At 43.0% G+C, this 19049-nt stretch overlaps 1 protein-coding gene across 5 annotated transcripts in view; it reads left to right on the top strand.

Annotated features, from left to right (window-relative positions):
* The first annotated feature begins 1774 nt into the window (after window positions 1-1774).
* The window catches only part of LOC149313990 (ras-related protein M-Ras), a 56458-nt gene continuing 39183 nt past the window's right edge, over window positions 1775-19049 (top strand). For 2 of the 5 annotated variants that reach the window (XM_089520314.1, XM_089520318.1), the window contains exon 1: window positions 1775-1888. The gene's annotated coding sequence lies outside the window, so the exon portion shown is untranslated. Of the gene's footprint in view, window positions 1968-2522; window positions 2711-3111; window positions 3173-19049 lie in introns of those variants that run through there. The other 3 variants (XM_089520315.1, XM_089520316.1, XM_089520317.1) reach the window with 3 other exon arrangements.

Genomic DNA, 19049 nt, shown 5'->3' with positions numbered 1-19049 from the left:
CCATAAGTTCAATCAACTTGAGGGCATACATGTACACACACACACACACAACCAGAAAAATAAATCCCATACTGGATCAATTGTTTCCAGGTCAACAAGGACCGTGTCAAATGTCAGAATTCCTAGAGAATAAAGGAAAAGTGGGCTACAGGACTCAGCATTATTTGCTAAGCAGAAGAAACTTACAGAGAAAGCCCCTATGATAAATTCACCTCAGGGTCGCCATAAGTCAAAAAATGACTTCAAGGAATACAACAGCAACAACAAAACCCCCTGAAGCCCTGGGAAGGCCAACCACAGAGGGAGAAACAGACAGCGACAGAGAACAGGTTAATAAGGGAAAGCTTGTTGCTGTTAAATTTTCTTAGACGCTAATAACATATTGCTAAGTTCCTATTGATGAGCCAGTGTGGCCTCGTGGTTTGCATGTTGGACTATGACTCTACAGACCAAGGTTTAAGTCCTGGCTTGGCCATGGAAACCCACTGGGTGCCCTTGGGCAAGTCACACTCTCTCAGCCCCAGAGGAAGGCAAGGGCAAACCTCCTCTGAACACTTCTTGCCTAGAAGAGCAGGGTATAATAATAATAATAATAATAATAATAATAATAATAATTTTTATTATTAGAAAACCTAAGGGTCACCATAAGTCGTCAAAACAACTTGAAGGCACACAACAAAGACAACTACAGGTTCCTATTGTGTTCTGTTAAGGAATATGGGGCCTTCCTCCTCCCTCAGCAGCCTTTCTTTGCTCTCAGCCTTGGCTGCCCCTCTGAGGCTTGAAGGGCCAAAGACACAAAGGGCTTCCCTCCAAGGGGCCACTGTCCAGGTCCCCCTTCTTCAAGGCGAATGGTTTGCACTGCTGAGGAAAGAGAGACTTGGGACAGGACAGGACCATTTGCTCCAGGAGGGTGAGCAGCCATTCCTCTTCCTTCCTAGATGAGAAAAGGCGGGAGAGTGGGGAAAGAGCGAGAGCCCATTGGAGGAGTGGAGTTGCCCCAGGATGGCTAAGGCCCACAGGGGCTGGCCAGAGGGCGTCCTCCTTTTCCAGGACATGCCCTCCCTTTCCACTTCCTTCTGCCCAGGAGGAATTCCACAATGCTCTCCCTGAAGCATGTCTTTATATTCGTGTTTGAAGCTTTTGTTTTGTAACGTGCTACATTTTTGCCTTGCATGCCCTACATCTTGGGGTGCCTTGTCCTCCTTTGGGGCGAGGCGATCTGGCCACCCTCCCAAGACTGCCAGCGGTGGGTGGGTGGGGGGGGGAGCTCCTGTTTTGTGTGTGCTGTTTTGCTGAAGGAGAAGAGAAAAGAAATCCAGCCCTCCCTCCTCTTTGCAGCCGGGCTGGTGCCCTGTTTGGGGCTTTCCTCTTGGCACCAGGCTGAGCAGGGCGTCCTTCTCCTTTTGCCCTCCATCTCAACCTTCTGTCCCCAGGAGGGAATCCATTCCGACCAGGACTAAGCAGCAGCCATCCCCATGTCTAGGAGTGCACTGTGGAGCTTTCCTTCTGCCCTGCTGCTGGCCTCCACTTTTCCTTCCCTCATCATCCTGCAGGGCCTGGCCTTCTGCTCCCCAGCTGCTTGCCCTGAGCCTGCCTTAGTTGCACTGCGAAGAATGCTTGGCGCAGAGGGAGGGGGGGCTGGGGCTGGTGGCGGCGGCGCTGCCCCTTTAAGAGAGCCGAGGGGGCGTCCCGCTCCCTGCCCCTCTCCTCCTCCTCCTCCTCCTCCTCTTTCTCCTTCTCTTATTATTCCCTCCCGGCTTCTCCTTCCTTCTCCTTCTCCTCCTTCCACGGGGCTGGATGCGCTCCGGAGGAGAAGGCGCGCCCAGCAGGGAGCCCAGGCGCCCCGCAAGCTCCCTCCAGAGGAGCCTCAAGGGGCCCTTGGCGGGTGAGTCAGCTCTGCTGCTGCTGCTGCTGCTGGTGGTGGTGGTGGTGGTGGTGGTGATGGGAGACCTCCTCGTGGCAAGGCATGGGATTCTCCTTATGGTCCTGTTCTGGGGGTCTTTTGTAAGAGATGAGGGAGGGAGGGAGGGAGGGAGGGAGGCAGGGGAAGGCTTCGAGTCCCGATCGGAGCTCCGGGGCAGGGCTCCCTCCCTCTGCCCTGTCCACCCCTCTTGGTTGGGGGGTGCCTTCAGGACTTGACTTTGTGACTCAATAGTGTGCCTTGAAGTCGTGACTTGGTGATTGAATAGTGTGCCTTCAGGTCGTTTCTGACTTTGTGGTTGTTGTGTGCCTTCAGGTCTTGACTTTTTGGTTGTTGTGTACCTTCGAGACCTTTCTAACTCCCAGAATTCCATAGCCGTGAGCCAGAAAGAGCCAGAGCGGTGCCAAACCGGGCTATTTCTCCCGTGTGGATGCAGCCCCAGCTGCTTCGGCAGGAACCAGTTAGCCCCGCTAAGCCCCAAGGGCAGTTCCTTCCTCCTCCTCCTCCTCCTCCTCCTCCTCGGCTGGCCAGCGTGGGACACCCAGCAAGAGGAGTTCGTCTCCTCTCAAGAGAGAGAGAGGGGGCAGCCTGGGACTGGAAGAACTTGGCCAGTGCCAGTTCGCACTTGGGCGAGACAGTTAGATCATGCAGACTGGATTTGTTTTGGGGGTTTGTGGGGGTTGTTTTTTCCCCTTTTAAGTCGATTGAGAAGTTAGGGACCAAGCATCCTTTTTGGGAACTGCTTGGCATGAGAAAGGAGCATTTTCTTGAACTTTCCTGCCATAGGTAAGTTGCACCTTTCTCTTTTGACACAGATCGTCCTTTTCTCCGTTTGCTCAAAACTAAGGGTAACTCAGTTAAATGTGACTTGCCCCCCCCCCCAAAGAAGCATATTGCAGGCTGTGTTGTGTGTATGAGTGTGCCTTCAAGTCACCTGTGGGCTTAAGATGTTGTTGTTGTGTGCCTTCAGTTCACACCATTTCTGACTTATGGCGACCCTAAAGTAAACCTATACTGGGGTTTTCTTAGCAAGGTTTATTTCCCTCCGGCTGAGAATGGGGTCACCCAGTGGGTTTCATGACTTAAGATGAACCCATGAATCCATGCAAGATGTTGCCTTGCAGACTGCTTATAAAAACATGCTTTTTGATCTTCTTCTCTCTCAGGAAAAAAAAATGTCTTGCAGAATCCTTACACAAAGATGCTTTTTTACAATGCTTAGCTTTTGAAAAGATCAGCATCTCAAAGGTGAATGCCCCAAGTTTAAAGCTATTGGTCAGAAAGCTGCATAATCAAAATGTGAAAATGATGCTGCATAGGAAAAGTGTCCAATAAACATAATGAATAATAATAGCTTTAAAGAAGCACATCTTTGCATGGCCCAGAGCTAGTGGTGAGCTGGTTGTGAGAAGCAAGTACCCAGTCAGGTGCAAAAGGAGAACATGATGGCAAATATGCAAAGAGAATTCCCAAAAGTAATGAGTAGTTGGGCTGCTGAGATCAGTTCTTCAAAAGCCCATTGGCATGGTCAGAGTGAGGCTGATTCAACAGATAAAGACTGTTGTGTTGGAGTCAATACCAGATTCTGGTACTATGGACTCTGGAAAGTGAAAGAATAACTACAATTGAAATAAGAAAGAGGAGTTTACTTCCTAGTTGCTGGCTTTCATGCATGGGTTTAATAAATCAGCTGGCACTGGTAACATTTAAGAAGGAGAACAGTTAGTTAAATTCATAGTTGATAATGTTCTTAACAATGAAATAACAAAAAGGAGAGACTAACCTGTTGATGCCACCAATGAAGTGAATTTTGGTACTCAGAAGCTGATGCCACAGTAAATCAGTGAGACTTTCAAAAGGGCCACATGACTCTCTTTTGTGTTGTCTGTGAATAAGAGACTTCCATGGCGGTGTATGAGAGAGCTGTGTGCCTTCAAGTCATTTCTGAATTATGGTGACCCCACGGAGACCCTTCTCCCTCTGAAAAGTCCATACTGTGAACTAATTGAAAGCTAATCACCTTGGGATGAACTTTTCATCTCAAAAAAGGAGCATGTGAGCTGGCTCTTCAACACAGGGTCATGTGATAGCTTTGCCACATATCCAGCTTGCAACACTGTGGGGTTGCTTTGCTTGTGACATTTTTCCAGCACAAATAGGACTTCCACACAGGGGGAAAAATGAGTAGTACATTGTGTTTCTTTTTCATATGCTTTCATCACCTGTGGTGGTATGTGTCTGGCGAATGGAAGCTGTCATCGCTCTGTCATGATGATATTTCACCCGTTTGGTGGTAGCCCACAGGACATTGTGGACAAAGCTGAAAACTGCACATGGAGAAGAAACTGTGCAGTTTGATGAATTATGTATGGATTCATTGCATCTGGATTTATAGCAGATTTTTCAGCCTGCAAACTTTGAGCAGCTAGGTTGACATGCTACTGAAAAGCCAGAATGTTCTTGGATTTAGAGCAGACGCTAAATGTTTTGGTCAGTGATCCATGGTTGCCTTACTGCAGGCAGAGTAACTTAAAACTGTACACTTTGTGTTAAAAGTGTGAAACTTCACACCCCTGTACAATGTATAACATATATTGACCCATACTGAATATTTCTGCTATTGATCCCAGTTAAGAATGTTCCCCAGGGCACAGAAGACTGATAAATGAACAAAGACAACAGTTCCCACCATCTGTGCTGAGTGTGATGTTGAACAAGGTCAGCACCCCATTAATTGGAAAATAGATTGTAGACTTGCAGCATATGTGTAGTTTTATGTAGTGTCTCCAGTACGGTGCTCCCATACTAATAATGCTGAGTGTCCCATGAAAGGAGGGTCTGGGATGTGCATTTTCTTATTGATAACTGCCTCCAAGTCGACCCTGATTTATAGCGACCCTGTGGATAAGACATCTCCAAGACCCCCTATCCTCCATGCCCATTTTATGGCTGATTGAGTCTATCCATCTATCTTACCTAGCGTTATTGTCTTTTATAATGAGTCTTGCCTCGTCATGACATGGCCAAAATATAACAGCCTCATTTGGGTCATCTTGGCTTCCAGGGATATTTCTGGCTTGATCTGTTCTAGGACCCATTTGTTTGTCGTTTTGGCCATCCACAGTGTCCTCAGCACTCTTCTCCAACTCCACTTCTCAAATGAGTTGATTTTCTTCCTATCTGCTTTCTTCACTATCCAGCTCTCCCATACATACCATGGTGATGGGCAATACAGTAGCTTGCACAATTTTAACTTTAGTACTCAATTGTATATATTTACAATGTAATTTTACATTGTATACTTCCAGGCAAAGCTTTATATCTCCAAATCATATACAGTCTTCCCTCCAATTCGCAGGAGTTAGGGGCAGAGGACCCTCGTGAATCAAAAAAATTCATGAATAATGGAATAGTGTGGAATAGTGTGCAAGAGCATTTCCCTTCCGAAGGGCAGGGGAGCGTGTGCTGGCTGCTTACTCCTTCAGTCCCAAGGTATGAGAGAATCTGGGGACCTCTCCTAAACCTTGGGAGTGGAGAGTGCTTTGGCCGCTTCCTCCTTCAATCCCAAGGCTTGAGGGAACTCAATTATTCCTGAGTCCCTAGCTGTGTGCACACACACCCTCTGGATGTTCCCTCCATCCTTGGCTTTTCCCTCACTCACAGGGGAAAAGCCTGGGGGGGACGGAAAGGGAAGAGGGCTTTTGCACACAGCTAGGGATTTGCGAATAATCGAATCCCATAGCCACGAAACCAGAGAGACGACTATATAGACATTTCAGGGAGAGTGGCTTCTCTGTAATACTGCAGTATTACGTCCATCTTTTTGCTTCATTGGAACAAAATGCTGAGAAGTATGGCATCTCCATGCCAATCATATGTAATGTATCTAGAAATTAATACAGAAGTACTGGAGGTATTCTGTATTCCCATAATGGCCTTTGGGCCATTCCCTCTAAGGGAAGAATATTCTTTCCCTATGCAAGAGTTCCTTAGTACAATTTAGCTACGGAATATAACAGGTGGTTAATTTTCCAAAGGAAAGAAAGTCTTTGCATCATAAGAACTCACACCTCTTAATCCCCCAGGATCTGGTAATAAAAGCAGCCATTGTAGTTGCAGTTCACAATAGGTGCTTACTGCATTTTAACCCAATATTCCTCCAGTGAAATTTCATAGTTTCCACTTCATGCTTACAACAGCCCTGTGAAATAGCTTAGTCTGATAAAGGGTGACTAACCTAAGGCCACTTGCCCACCCACCCTCTCTGTGAGTTTCATGGCTTTATTTTTCTTGCAACTAAATGGCTTCTGAATTCTGTCTGTTAGGCTTATCTGTGGTGTGTATATGTATTTGAGAGCTTTTAACCTCTGGAAAATTATTTACATGTGTTGTACTATTTTTAAAAAAATATCCTATTTTGTATTGCTATCTTGTTGCTATTATCTCTTTTCTACATCTTACATGGTAAATTTAAGATTTTTGTTCAGCTTTAAAGAGATGGTAAGGGTCAAACACAAAGTCTGCATCTCCTAGATGTGAACAAACAACATGCAAGGTCTTGACCCTGAAACTGAGTCTCCCCATAGTATTCACTTGAAATCAATGAGAAAAAATTAGTGGATATAAAGATCAATTTGGAATTAACTTAAGTCTAAGGTAGATGCAATTAAGGAAAATAAGCAAGGGAAGAATTAAAGCATTGTTATGGGAAATGGATAGTGCTGCTTGGTCCTTATTTGCGAGTAAGCCTAATTTACCATAATGGTGATCATAGGGCATAAACGCTTCTGACGCCATTCTGTGGGTTAAGTCAGGGTGGTAAATGTGACATCCTATAGATGTTGTTGGGCTGCATCTCTCAGCATCTTTCACCACTGGCTGTTTTGACTAGGGATAACAAATTTGGAAGTTGTCCACACTTGGACTGTCTTGCTTAACTACCTTCTTTTTGGGGCTGATGCATCAGAGGAGCTCTTAGGACTCTTTCACAGTTATAACACTATGATTGCACTTTAACTGCCACGGCTGCCTCCATAAGGAATTCCTGGTGAATCACTCCTGAGAGATGGCCACCCAGCCTCTGTTTAAGAACCCTACCGCATGGGACTTACTTTTCCCAAATTCAGTACTAATTCGGGAGGCAGCCAGGTCCTAGCACACAGAAATCACCACCAAATCACAACCCGGGTCCATCCCGGATGCATCCTGGGTCATCTAAGCCACTTCGGTGGCCATTTTTAGAAGTCAGAAGCTTCCAGTTTTTTAAAAGGGGCCACTGAAGCTGCTTACAGGACCTGAGCAGCATCCGGGATTGACCTGGGCAGCGATTCGGTGGTGATTTCTGTGTGATAGGACCTAGCTGCCTCCTGAATTAGCACTGAATTTGGGAAAAGTAATGGACTGGATGGCCCTTGTCATCTCTTCCAACTCTGTGATTCTATGGGTGTAATTTTAATCTCCAGCATGGCTTGGATGATGTTGGTGGAATTGGATTATTTTCTGCATTCTATCAGAGAGTGAAGGAAGGAAATCCACTTCCTCAGATTTAGGGGCCCTTGATTATCCTCCAGTTGTTCATACTGGAATAGCAAAGTCTGAGACATTACAGCCTATATAAAGACAATGAATGTTGTTGTATTTGTGTGCCTTCAAATCATTTCCAATTTATGTTAACCCTAAAAGGAACCTATCATGGAGTTTTCTTGGCAAGATTTGTTTAGAGGGGATTTGCCTTTGCGTCTCCCAGAGGCTGAAAGAGAGTGACTTGTGCAAGGTTACCCAGTGGGTTTCCATAGTTGAGCGGAAATTCAAACCCTTGTCTCTAGAGTCCTAATCAAACACTCAAATGTTTACACCTTGCTGACTCTCTGAATGTCACATTATGTCTTCATTTATCAACCAGTCCTATATATTTACTAGAAAATAAGCACTGGGTGGATGGGATGAGAATCAAAGCCAAAGAATTGGGTGTCACTGGGCCTTTTACTATTTACATTATAGTTCTTTTCTATCAATTCCTTAGTCTTCCTTCAAGGCAAGTTCATTTTCCCTTGGGGGAAAGACTGAGGGGTGAACAGAACTTACCATGGTTTTGAGCTCTAGTGGGTAATGTATACCTGGAATCAGTTTACATGAACTGAAGCAAGGATGCTCACACAGTGAAAGTGTACTTAGTTGCCAGATTTCAGATGACCAAAGCAACATCAAATTATTACCCATAGAGTATTCAAGCAAACAAATACAGGTTTGAGTACCATATTCTCCAGGGTAGATGTTAACAACCACCCAAATACAGTGAATAGTTCTGGCAATCAGATATCCATAAATGCAGTGGAAATGGCCAAATAAATCTTTCACACTTTTTTTTAAAAAAGAATTATTTGGTAGCCTTCCCTGCCATGCATCAATACAGCTCTATGTTCTTGATGCATTTCTTTGCCTTTGTGCTAAATTCTTTGTCTCATCATTGCTAGCCACTTTTGGGTATGTTTTAGCACTTTCCCCTCCTGCATGCATTCAGAGAAGGCATTCAGTTATTATGTCAACCATTCCAAGGTGAGACCAGGGCTTCAATCACGTCACAAGCTCGGTCCACAAGGAAATGCCCTGAGTATTCAGTAATCCATCAGGTTCCATACATCTCCAGGGACAGACTGGGAAATGACATAAGGCCAAATCTCACCAGTAAGTGGTCTGAGCATGAAAATTGAGATATTCACAGCCTTGCTATGTCAGTTCTGGGCACCATCGTTCAGGAACAGGGATGTTGGGGAGCTGGAGCACATCCAGAGGAGGGCAACTGGGGTTGTGAAGGGTCTGGGGGCCATACCCTATGAGGAGCAACTTAGGGAGCTGGGTGTTTTTAGCTTAGAGAGGAGAGGGTTGAGGGATGGTGTGATAGTCCTGTTTAAATATTTGAAGGGATGTCATATTGAGGCTGGAGCAAGCTTGTTTTCTGCTGTTCCAGAGAATAGGATCCAGAGCAATGGATTCAAACTACAGGAAAAAGAGATTCCAGCTCAACATTAGGAGGAAATTCCTGACAGGAAGAGCTGTTCAACAGTGGTACACACTCCCTCAGAATGTGGTGAAGTCTCCTTCTTTGGAGGTTTTTATACAGAGGCTGGATGGCCATCTATCAGGAGTGCTTTGATTCTGTATTCCTGCATGGCAGGGGATTGGACTGGATGACTCTCTTCCAGTTCTGTGATTCTATGATTCTTTCTTGCATATAGAGGCAAAATGTAAGTCAAGGATATCTCCTGCTCAATGGCTGTCTGAGGCAATCCTATGTTTGGAGGCCACTTTGTCCTATGTCCATCAAGTAGCAGCCTTATAGAATCACAGAATCATACAGTTGGAAGAGACCACAAATGTCTCATCTAAAGTTACACAGATTTTATTGAGTGTGTTTCACTAAAGGTAAAGGTAGTCCCTTGACACGAATGTCTAATTGTAACCGACTGTAGGGGGCAGTGCTTATCTCTGTTTCTAAGCCGAAGAGCCAGCCTTGTCCGAGGACTGTTCTGGTGGTCATGTGACCAGCATGACTCCATCGAACGCTGTTACCTTCCCACCAAAATGGTGCTTATCTATCTACTTGCATTTGCATGCTTTCAAACTGCTAGGTTGGCAGAAGCTGGGACTAGTGATAGGAGCTCACCCCATCATGCAGCACTTGGGCCTTGGACTGCCAACCTTCCGATCTTCCGATCATCAGAACTGGCAACTTAACCACTAAACCATATAGTGTATTTTGCTAGATCTCCCAAATTTGCCAGCTGGAGTCGGGTTTTTGCAAAGTGACATACTGGGAAAGACATACTGTACATTTTGAATTTTAAAAGTGTAAACCATACTTTTGAATCCAGCTTAGGAATTTGTTTTCAATACCAGAATTGCGTTCTCAGCCTTCTCACATATATATGCAAAAATCTGCTTCTTATTCTCATTCTCCACAACTTTTCATTGTTTCAGCAGTGGGAGAGAGGTGTAGTTATTGCTTGTTCAAGAGCTGGAAGACTGAAATCCTAGTTTCAAATCAACTAAAAGGCTTACCAATAGACATTGATGTGCCCACTCACATACCAAGGCACTTTTCTCCTCAGGAAAGACATGAAGCCCAGTTTCTGTTTACCAGCTTGCTTGTGGGCTGATTTTACTTACTCAAAGAGGAAATGAACATTGCAAAAATCAAGCTGCTTTTTTTTTCTTTAAAGATTTTTTAAAAAAAAATCTGGGTGGAACTTTACAAAAGTGAAAGTGGCTGGATGGACAACATAAACCCTACCCATCTGTTCAACTGAGACTTTATCACTGTGGAGATGTTAACAGTGCAAGGGTGGAGCTGTCAAAGAGATGCAAGAGAGAAATTTATTTATTTTTTAAAATTCAACCTGATGAGGTCCGTCTGCCCAGGCAGCTGGCTGGCTGCCCTGCCATACACAATCTTATGCTTTTAATTGGCAGCTCTCATTGTGATGTAAGTGAGGAACAAATGTGGAGATGATGAATCATCCTCATAGCTGGCATTGTGCCTTGTGTGTTTCCTAGCAAAAGGGCTGGGGCGGGAGGCAGTGGCAGGTCAACAGTTATAGTACTATAGAGCAAGAACTCCATAGCATTCTGTGAGATGTCAATAACCTTTCTTAGGTGGGACGATGCTTACTCCTAGAGCAATAGAAGGGAGTGAGAAGCAAACCTCTGCTTTTTGTTCACTTTCCTTCAGGTATGTTCTTTTTCCTCTTGATAAAGAAAGGCATCTCCTCCTTGCACTGTTGTTTTTGAGCACAAGGATTCTTTTGGGTTTAATCAAATTGCCAGATTCTGTCTGTATGTTACAGGATGTGTCTTGAGTCCAAGCAGTGTCTTCTGTGGGCCCAACCCTGTTTCCAGAGACCATAGAGACTCTATGAGGAAGCCCCACAAGCAGGACATTGCACAATAGCGGCACCATCCCACTTGTGATTCCCCAGTAATTTGTATGCAGAGGCATGTTGCTTCTGGTCCAGGAAGCAGTGGTACATAGCCATGACAAGTTGGACCTGGATAGTTTTGTCCTTTAGAAACCTGAATAATCCCCCTTTCAAAGCTGTCTCACATGATGGCCATCTCCTCATGTGGTAGTGACTTCCATAGTTTAACTCTGGACTATCTAAAGAGGTGCTTTGTTCAGACTGCTGTTGTGTGTCTTCCATCACACAGGCATGTAAACATTTCTTTCTGTTCCATGAACTATTTTATAGTTCCATTAAAACAGTCATGTAAACACATATCTGTACACATGTACTCAACTGACCTGGAAGTAACAGAATCATTGGCAGAGGTGTGGTAGATTATACCTTTTATTAGACACATAGGAACACTAAGAAGGCTTAAAATTACAGAATACAGACCTCATTGCCACAAATATTTACACAGAAAAGGCTGGCTGGTTACTTTGAGCCTGTTGCAGTTTTAAGATCCTGGGGGAAGGGGTTTCTCTAGATCCCACCACCATCATAGGCATGTTTGGTGAGAAGACATTTCCAGTGGAATTTCCTCCCTTGTGAGGTTTGCTTGGCCCTCTCTCTGCTCCCTTTCTACAAACAAGTAAAGACCCAGGGCTTTGATCACTAACTGGCTGTATAAGGAGGTCTTTAAAATGGTGTGTATTAAAAATGTATTAATATTGTTAACTTTTAACTGCTTTTTAAAATGTTGTAAATTAGTGTTTTTATTATAACAGTTCATTTAATTGTTTTTAACCTTGCATTATGCCTTGCTTTATCTGTATTGTGTTTTAACTTATATTGTAAGTCACCTTAGGAGATGGAGGCTAAGAGTTTCTTTCCTTACAGTTGCTAACAGCAGTGGTAAGGAAAAGACAAGATGTGTCAGACTATGGTTTGCCTGATAAGGAGACGAGAAGGTACTTAGGATTCAGGAGACCTAAATTCAGTGGAGGGGTGGGATTGGTTTCAGTATTACAGAACTGGCCATTCAAGGCGCAGGTCAAACATGTTTAAAGTGATATGATGAGAGTCCCCCCTCCCCCCCCACCAAGTCCAGGAGTGCCTTGAAAGAGGTATTAGTATTCTCTTTCCTGAAGTTTACATCTTTGGATGCAAAAAATGTCCAGTCTATTCCAGATCTCCCTTTTTGGACAGAGGGTATGGTGGCTAGGCAGCTTCACTCATTTTTGAAGGAAAAAGATTATCTAGCTTTGCTTCAAGTAGATTTTAGGTCACACCGAAACAACCTTGGTAGCTATGATGGATGACACATTTCAGAAGAATTTGAGGAGGAGTGCTACCCTGTTGATCTTCTTCAGGTTCATGGCTTTTGATACCATCAACCACAGTATCCTATTGGACTAACTCTGTGACCCAGTTGTAGGAAGAACAATGTTCTGACCTGCAGAGCCAGTTACAATACTATTATTGGGGCAGTGCCGTTCAGCCCCATGTGTTTTAAGCTGTGAAGTGTGGAACGGTTATGTTCTATCCCCTAGGCTGTTCCAAATCTATACGAAACTATTCAGTGAGGTCATCAGAGAATCTAGCACTGGGTTCCACAAATATATTGGTGAGAGTCTGCTGTATTTCTCCTTGTCATCAGAGTCAGGTGAAACTGTGAGGGTGGTCTTGATGCTGCAAAGAAATGAATTACAACCTTTTAACAAAAGCTGAATACCAACAAATGGAGCTTCTGTGGATTAACATCCAACACATAAAGCACATAGTTCTGCTACTGAATTCAGTACAGACTAGAAACTATGCACAGGTTAGTAGCTTTAAGGAGCTTGTGAAGAGTTGTAATGTGTGGATGCTTAACCGGTGTTGCACAAAGCTGTTTAAAAATATATAACTATGGTATGTTGGCATGAATACCAAGCTCTGCCAACCAAATGTAAAAGAGCAGTTGTGTTTTCCTTATGGAAAGCTGTAAAAGGTATTCTATTTACTGTATATACTCATGTATAAGTCTACAAATTTTAGTCAAAAAATTGACCCCAGAAACCTGGGTCGACTTATCCATGGGTCAATGTAAGTACTGTCCTTTAACTTTTATGAAAAGAGGACCATGCCCTGGTGAAAGATTAATCTCTTCTCAGATCATCTAAAAGAAGCATCAACCCCTCTACTATTTCACCCATCCAGCCTTTAGGGTGAGCACGAACAGTTATGCCTGTCAAAAATTTTAAAGATCTTTAGTATCATTTTCCTTGGCTTCATCCTTTGTTACATGCTGTTAAATTTTACCCTCGACTTATCCATGGGTTATATAAAAATCCATAATTTTGGCCCCAGAACCTGTCCTCGACTTATACATGAGGTCGATTTATAGTCGAGTATATACAGTATACTTCATTTTGAAGAGTCACTTGAGCTCTGGAAATAATAAAGGGAGGGATGGAGAAAGTGTTTTTCTAGCCTGCCCTGCAATAACAAATGTGTGTATATTCCAGGAAAGCAAATCTGATAAGGAATTCACTTTCAAGGCTGCAAGAGGATATTATTCTCAGAAAGAGAGACATAACTTGAAAGGTTAAGGAAACACACCTCAAAAGTGTTGCTTAAAAGATCAAAGAAGCTGGACTGATCTAAAATGCTGAGAAAGTAACAAACATAAGGGACTGAGTTCTACTTGGAAACAGAAAGCTTGAGAAAGTATAAGGTGGAGGAAAGGAGGGCAATATGACCACTATCTTTCTCTGTGTTTTGTTCTGACAGTAACCTCTTGTCCTGAGTACAAATTCCTCATTAGGACTATCCAGCCATATTATAAAGCAGCTGTGGCTCAGTGGTTAAACTCATAATTTGCATCCAGAAGATCCCAGCCATGATAAATAGCTGATATCTCTAATCAAAAAGATAAGGTAGCCTAGGATTTTGAAGAATTGCTGCCTCTCAAAGTACGTAACATGGTGTAAGACAGTTTCCCATGGCCATTTAATTCCTTTTACCTGTGTTCTAGACCAGTCTTTTTTCCTCCAAGATTACACATGCCATGTAACATCTCCAGGCTGTCTGAGAATGATGGAAATTGTCATTCAGCATACCTAAGAGCACCAAACTAGGGGAGACTTTTTTAGAACTGTTGGTGGTCTGGAATCCCACAGAGAGAGAAAAAGCCACTTTTGGAAATGGGTTTCAATGGGGATAGAATAAGGGAAAAGTTAAGCATTCCTTCACCTAGTTTTCCTGTTTCAATGTCCCCCTGTTTATAGTAGAGTTGAAGGGACATGCAGGCACTCTGTTTACATTATGCATATATGTAGTGTAACACCCATATATACTTTTATGTAGTGTAACACTCATTAGACCCTAAGTGGTTTCTGTCATAGAATTGTAGCTATGGATGTGCTTTTATCCTGCTAGAAGGAAATAATAGCTTTTTCACTGAGTTAAATTGAAGCTATATGGACTTTCTGTGTTTTCTAACTATTTGAGGAAGACTAATAAGTGAAATGTCTTGTGGGGACAGGGGAATAAGAAAAAGAACTTTCTTGGAGGACATGATTGCTGTCATGATTCTTCCCTTTCATGGCTCAAGCATCTTGTAGGGCTTTTAACATAGGAAAAGTATAATAGTGGCACTGGTGCAAACATTATTTATAGGTTCATTTATAGCCTGCATCTTCCATCCTAAATAGGCTCCCCAGAGTAGCTAGCAATATATCTTAAAAACATAAAATCATATTAAGTCATAAAACAGCCCAATAAAAACAATTCAGCAGCAGCAAGATCGGAACAATTCAGCAACAGTAATCAGAAGAAAAAACATCAGAACAGCAATAACAAAAATCAGACCTCATACACAGAAAAGCAAGATAAAACAAAACAAAACAGAAGACTTCCTGCCTTCATGTGCAAAGTGAAGCCTGTTATTATTGTTGTTGAAGATGTTGTTAATTCATTTATATCCCACCTTTCCCCCAATACTAGGATTTAAGGCAATATAGAAATTTTAAACATAAAAAGTACATCTAAAAATGAGAAGTTTATCACACGGGCCCTGAAATGGGCCCGTTGCGTTCCAAAACGGGGGCGCGCACGGAACGGGATGGGGCTAGGAACGCATCTTACTGCACAAGGGAATGCTACTGCTGCCGCCGGGCGTTCCAATAGTGTCCTACATCTTTTCCAGAGGGCGCAGTTTCTGAGAACGCTTTGGAACAGCTCTCAGAAATTGTGCCCTCTGGAATTGATGTAGGGTGTGATTCGAACACCTGGCGGTAGCGGCAATATTCCCTTGTGCAGTAAGATGTGTTCCTAGCCCCATCCCATTCTGTGCACACCTGTGCCAACCCCCGTTTTGGAATGCAACGGGCTCGTTTCAGGGCCCATGTGATAAACTTCTGAGTAAAAGCATGCCAAAGTTATCCAGTTAAACCTATCAAATTAGAACCATTTAAAAATCCAGCAAAATTGAGAAGTCCACAAGAAGCACATCACTAAAAACCTATTGCAGTCAGTTTGTAAAAACTTCTTAGAAAAGAAATGTTTTCACTTGCCAACAGAAGGATAGTGAGTCACTAGGAGGAGCCACCAAGAAGACCATCAACTTTGCTCCCTTCAAATGTGCTTGGCAAGGTGGAGAGAATGAGAAAAGGGCCTCCTCCAAAGTTCTTAGAGTCTGTGCAAGGTCATATAGGAAGATGCAAGTTTTCAGATAGCCTAGAGCCAGGGGTGCAAGGCTGTGGGCTGTGCCCTTTGTCAGAAAAGGGCTCTGGCGTTCACCTGCATCAATTCAAAACGCTGAAGAGATTATGTGAGTGGGGTGAGGCTCAGTGGGAGGGAAGAGGAGAGCTCCAGGTTTTAAAATCAATGTTTAGTTTTTTTAAAAAATATATGTTTTTTTAAAAAAATATAATTTTTAAACTTTTTTTCTTTTTATTGTCTCATTTTTTTTAAAAAAACCACATCTTACTAAATTTTCACTTTAACCACATGAAACTATGTACATGGAAATACATTTAGGCTGTACATTTGATATTGTAATTTAAAGATATAAATTTAATTTTGCTAGTTGTTTATGTCATAACTATTTCCATTACATTGGGTGATATACAGGAATTATGATTTATGAATAACATTAGTACAAAAAACATTACTAAGGAATCCATATGGTGTGGTATGGGAGGAAGTCAACAGGGTGGGTGACACCATGAGTTACCACACCAGGTGACACCAACCTTGCCTGGACCTGAGTCACATAGGACTTTGCGAGTTATAACAAGCACTGTATTTTTGTCCAGCCTTAAGGCAGTGTCTAGGAGCCTTACCGCATTAAAAGCAAACCTGGCAGGCGAGAGGAATGAAGCACGTTTATCTTTCTGTCTCCAGATGGGCTTAAAGCACTTTCATTCTTTTCCAGTCATAAAAGCATGGGAGAGGGGAATAAAAAAGTTCCTTTTGCCAAATTGATTTTTCCAGCTTAGCAAAAAGTACTCTTTTATGACACAAGAGAAAAATTAGAACAAGAACAGGTCCCAAGACAAAAGGAAAGGTCTCTTCCAACTTCATGATGAAAATGAAGCCAACACACAACAGGAGTAAAGAAGAATGACAAAGACGCAGTGGCATGAATTGAAACCAAAAGGAAGAACAGGTAAAGAATGAACAGTGTTGCCAATTTCCAGGGAATTCCCTGGAATCCGGGGAATTTAATCTCTTTCTGTTAAATTTCCGTGTTTTCAAAATTTCCGTGGAGTTTCAGGGGATTTTGAATAATTTAGGTATTCAAAATTCTCTTTGACTTTCCTGGGAATTTTGAAATTCCCGTCCAAACATATCTTCCCCGTCCCAGAAGTCCTGTCCCCTTGAGGCCTTCCCATACTGCCTTGTTGCCCCTGTCCCAAAAGTTGCACCCCCTTCTGGGTAATTTGGGGGGATTCTGGGGAATCCAGGGAACCACTCCAGGGAATATCTTCAAGGATAATTGGCAACACTGGGAATGAAGCTTAAGGGAAAAGACAGTCAAAACAGAGAATGGAGGCAAGAAGACAAAAAGTTTTATGTTATAATGGCTGTAGAAGAAAGAAATATCAGTGCTCTGATAGTCCGAAGACAGTGTTCTGGAAGGCCTGTTCTGGAAGTGGGAGAAGGAAGTTTGAATATTTGTTAAAGCAAATAAGAATCCAACTATGCATTGCAATGTGAAGATGCCGCTAACATTCCTGCCAACAGTGGCTAGAGGAGGATCCGATCCAGATTAAGGGGAAGAGGACTGTAATCCTTGTACTGTTTTATCACTGGAAATTCCCCTTTTCCTGATCTGTTTCATTTGTTTTTAACTAATGGGCCAAACAGCATGGTGGGGTGCATAAATTTCAGTCAACCATGTAACACAGTCTGAATGGTCTTTAAAAGTGGAATACCTTGTACACTGAGTGAACCTAGCGTGTGTAATTGATAGGAACATTTTAATTGGGCTAGGCCTACATGATGTGCATTGGATGGGTGAGGGACTGGACAAGCTATCTTTAGTTGGGCAAACTATATGCCTGCCTGTGATCAGGAACTGTGGCAACCTTGGAGAGAACCCCAGTCGCCATGCTGCAGCAAGCACTTTCACTTACAGAAACCCAAGGCAAATCTTAGAATTAGGCACTCCAGGGGATAGGGGAATTGTTGCTGATAATTTGTGATATAACTTCCAAAGTTCACAACATAGAAGAAATTCTACAGAACTGTTGTTTGATGTAAAACAGCAGGTTATTATAGAATTTATTAGATGGCATGCATTGGTTGACTTATTGGCATTTGGTTGTCAGATTTGTGGGGTTTGTCAAGGTTTAGCTGGATTGCTTTTTACTTTTTTAAGTGTTTAAATTATAACTAGAAAAGCAGTCTTGATGCCTATAGTTTCTTAACACTCTTCAAAGCAGGGGAAGGTAAAAAATTATCTGCACCTTTGACTCCTGCAGCATATACTTATATGCAACTTAGCATTCATTGGAGGAAAGGCAAAATATATACTGTATATATAATAAATAACTGCATAGCCCTGGAAGCAATCAGTTTGTCCCTCTGTTTCTTGTGATATAAAAAGGAGGAAGAGAGGGAGAGAGAAAAAGGAATGTGGCAGTACTGTTAAGGCTAACTTAGCATGAGCTTCCATGGATACGGACCCACTTCTTCAGATACAGCACAGAATGGTGTTAAGGCCTCAGATATAAATCCTATTTGTACAGTTATCAGAGTGGGATAGAATGTAGAGTTGACCCACCCCAACTGCAAGCTTTCCATCCATGGATTGGGGCATCCACAGATAGCCCTGCCCCATTCACCCCAGTGGTGATGTGTGCATGCGGTCATGCCACCATGGCCACTCAAATGATAAGCCACCATTAAAACCAATGGGACTTGAGATCCTGCAGTTTTGGGCATCTGCAGAAAGGGTCTGGAACGGAACCCCTGCAGATATGAAGTGCCAAATGTAATGGGACCCAGAAGGATGCAAATTATGATGCTTTCCCTAAATTTTCAAAGGGCTGTGCAAGATCTTTCAGTTAGTGGTCACTCAGGTCTTTACAATGGTCAGTTAGAGCGTTATCACATGAGAAAAGAAAGCTGAAACAAAGCGAGAGAATAGCAGCTTTCCTGTGCCTCTACACACGCCATCATTGCCTTTCTGTAGCTTTGAGAGGGAGATGGTTGTAAAAGCATGCCTTTTGTCTAATAGATTTTTCCAGCATGACAAAAGATACACTTTTACAGCCATCTCCCCCAGGAAGAGAAAGGAAGTGCTACAGTGTCATGCAGAATGTCATGAAGAAAGCCGCTACTCTCCTGCTCTGTTTCAGCCTTCTTTTCTGATGCAGTAAGGCTCTCAGTGTTGTTGTGTGAGAGGAATAAGTCTGCTTGCAAGGCTTCTTGTGAGGCAGGTTTGTTTCCAGCAGATACAAGTACTCTGGCTCAACAGGAAGGTGTTTGTGTATGTGTTTTATTTCAGCAATACAGCTGCACTGAAAAGCCAGGAGCAACGGCAAGGGCGTCCCTTTAAAATGCTGGAGCTCAGTGGAAAAGATGGGGTGAGTGGAGTGAGGCACAGTGGGAGGAGAAAAGAGAGGCCCCACAGGGTTTTTTAAATTAAATTTTGAATTTTTATGCTTTTACCATTTTCTTTAAAAACATCA

This window comes from Sceloporus occidentalis, unplaced genomic scaffold (assembly GCF_023333645.1).
Source record: "Sceloporus occidentalis isolate IW3139 unplaced genomic scaffold, rSceOcc1.0.p SCAF_4, whole genome shotgun sequence".
Taxonomy (NCBI): domain Eukaryota; kingdom Metazoa; phylum Chordata; class Lepidosauria; order Squamata; family Phrynosomatidae; genus Sceloporus; species Sceloporus occidentalis.
The sequence above is the reverse complement of the archived record's forward strand: the minus strand, read 5'-3'. Positions and strand labels throughout refer to the sequence as shown.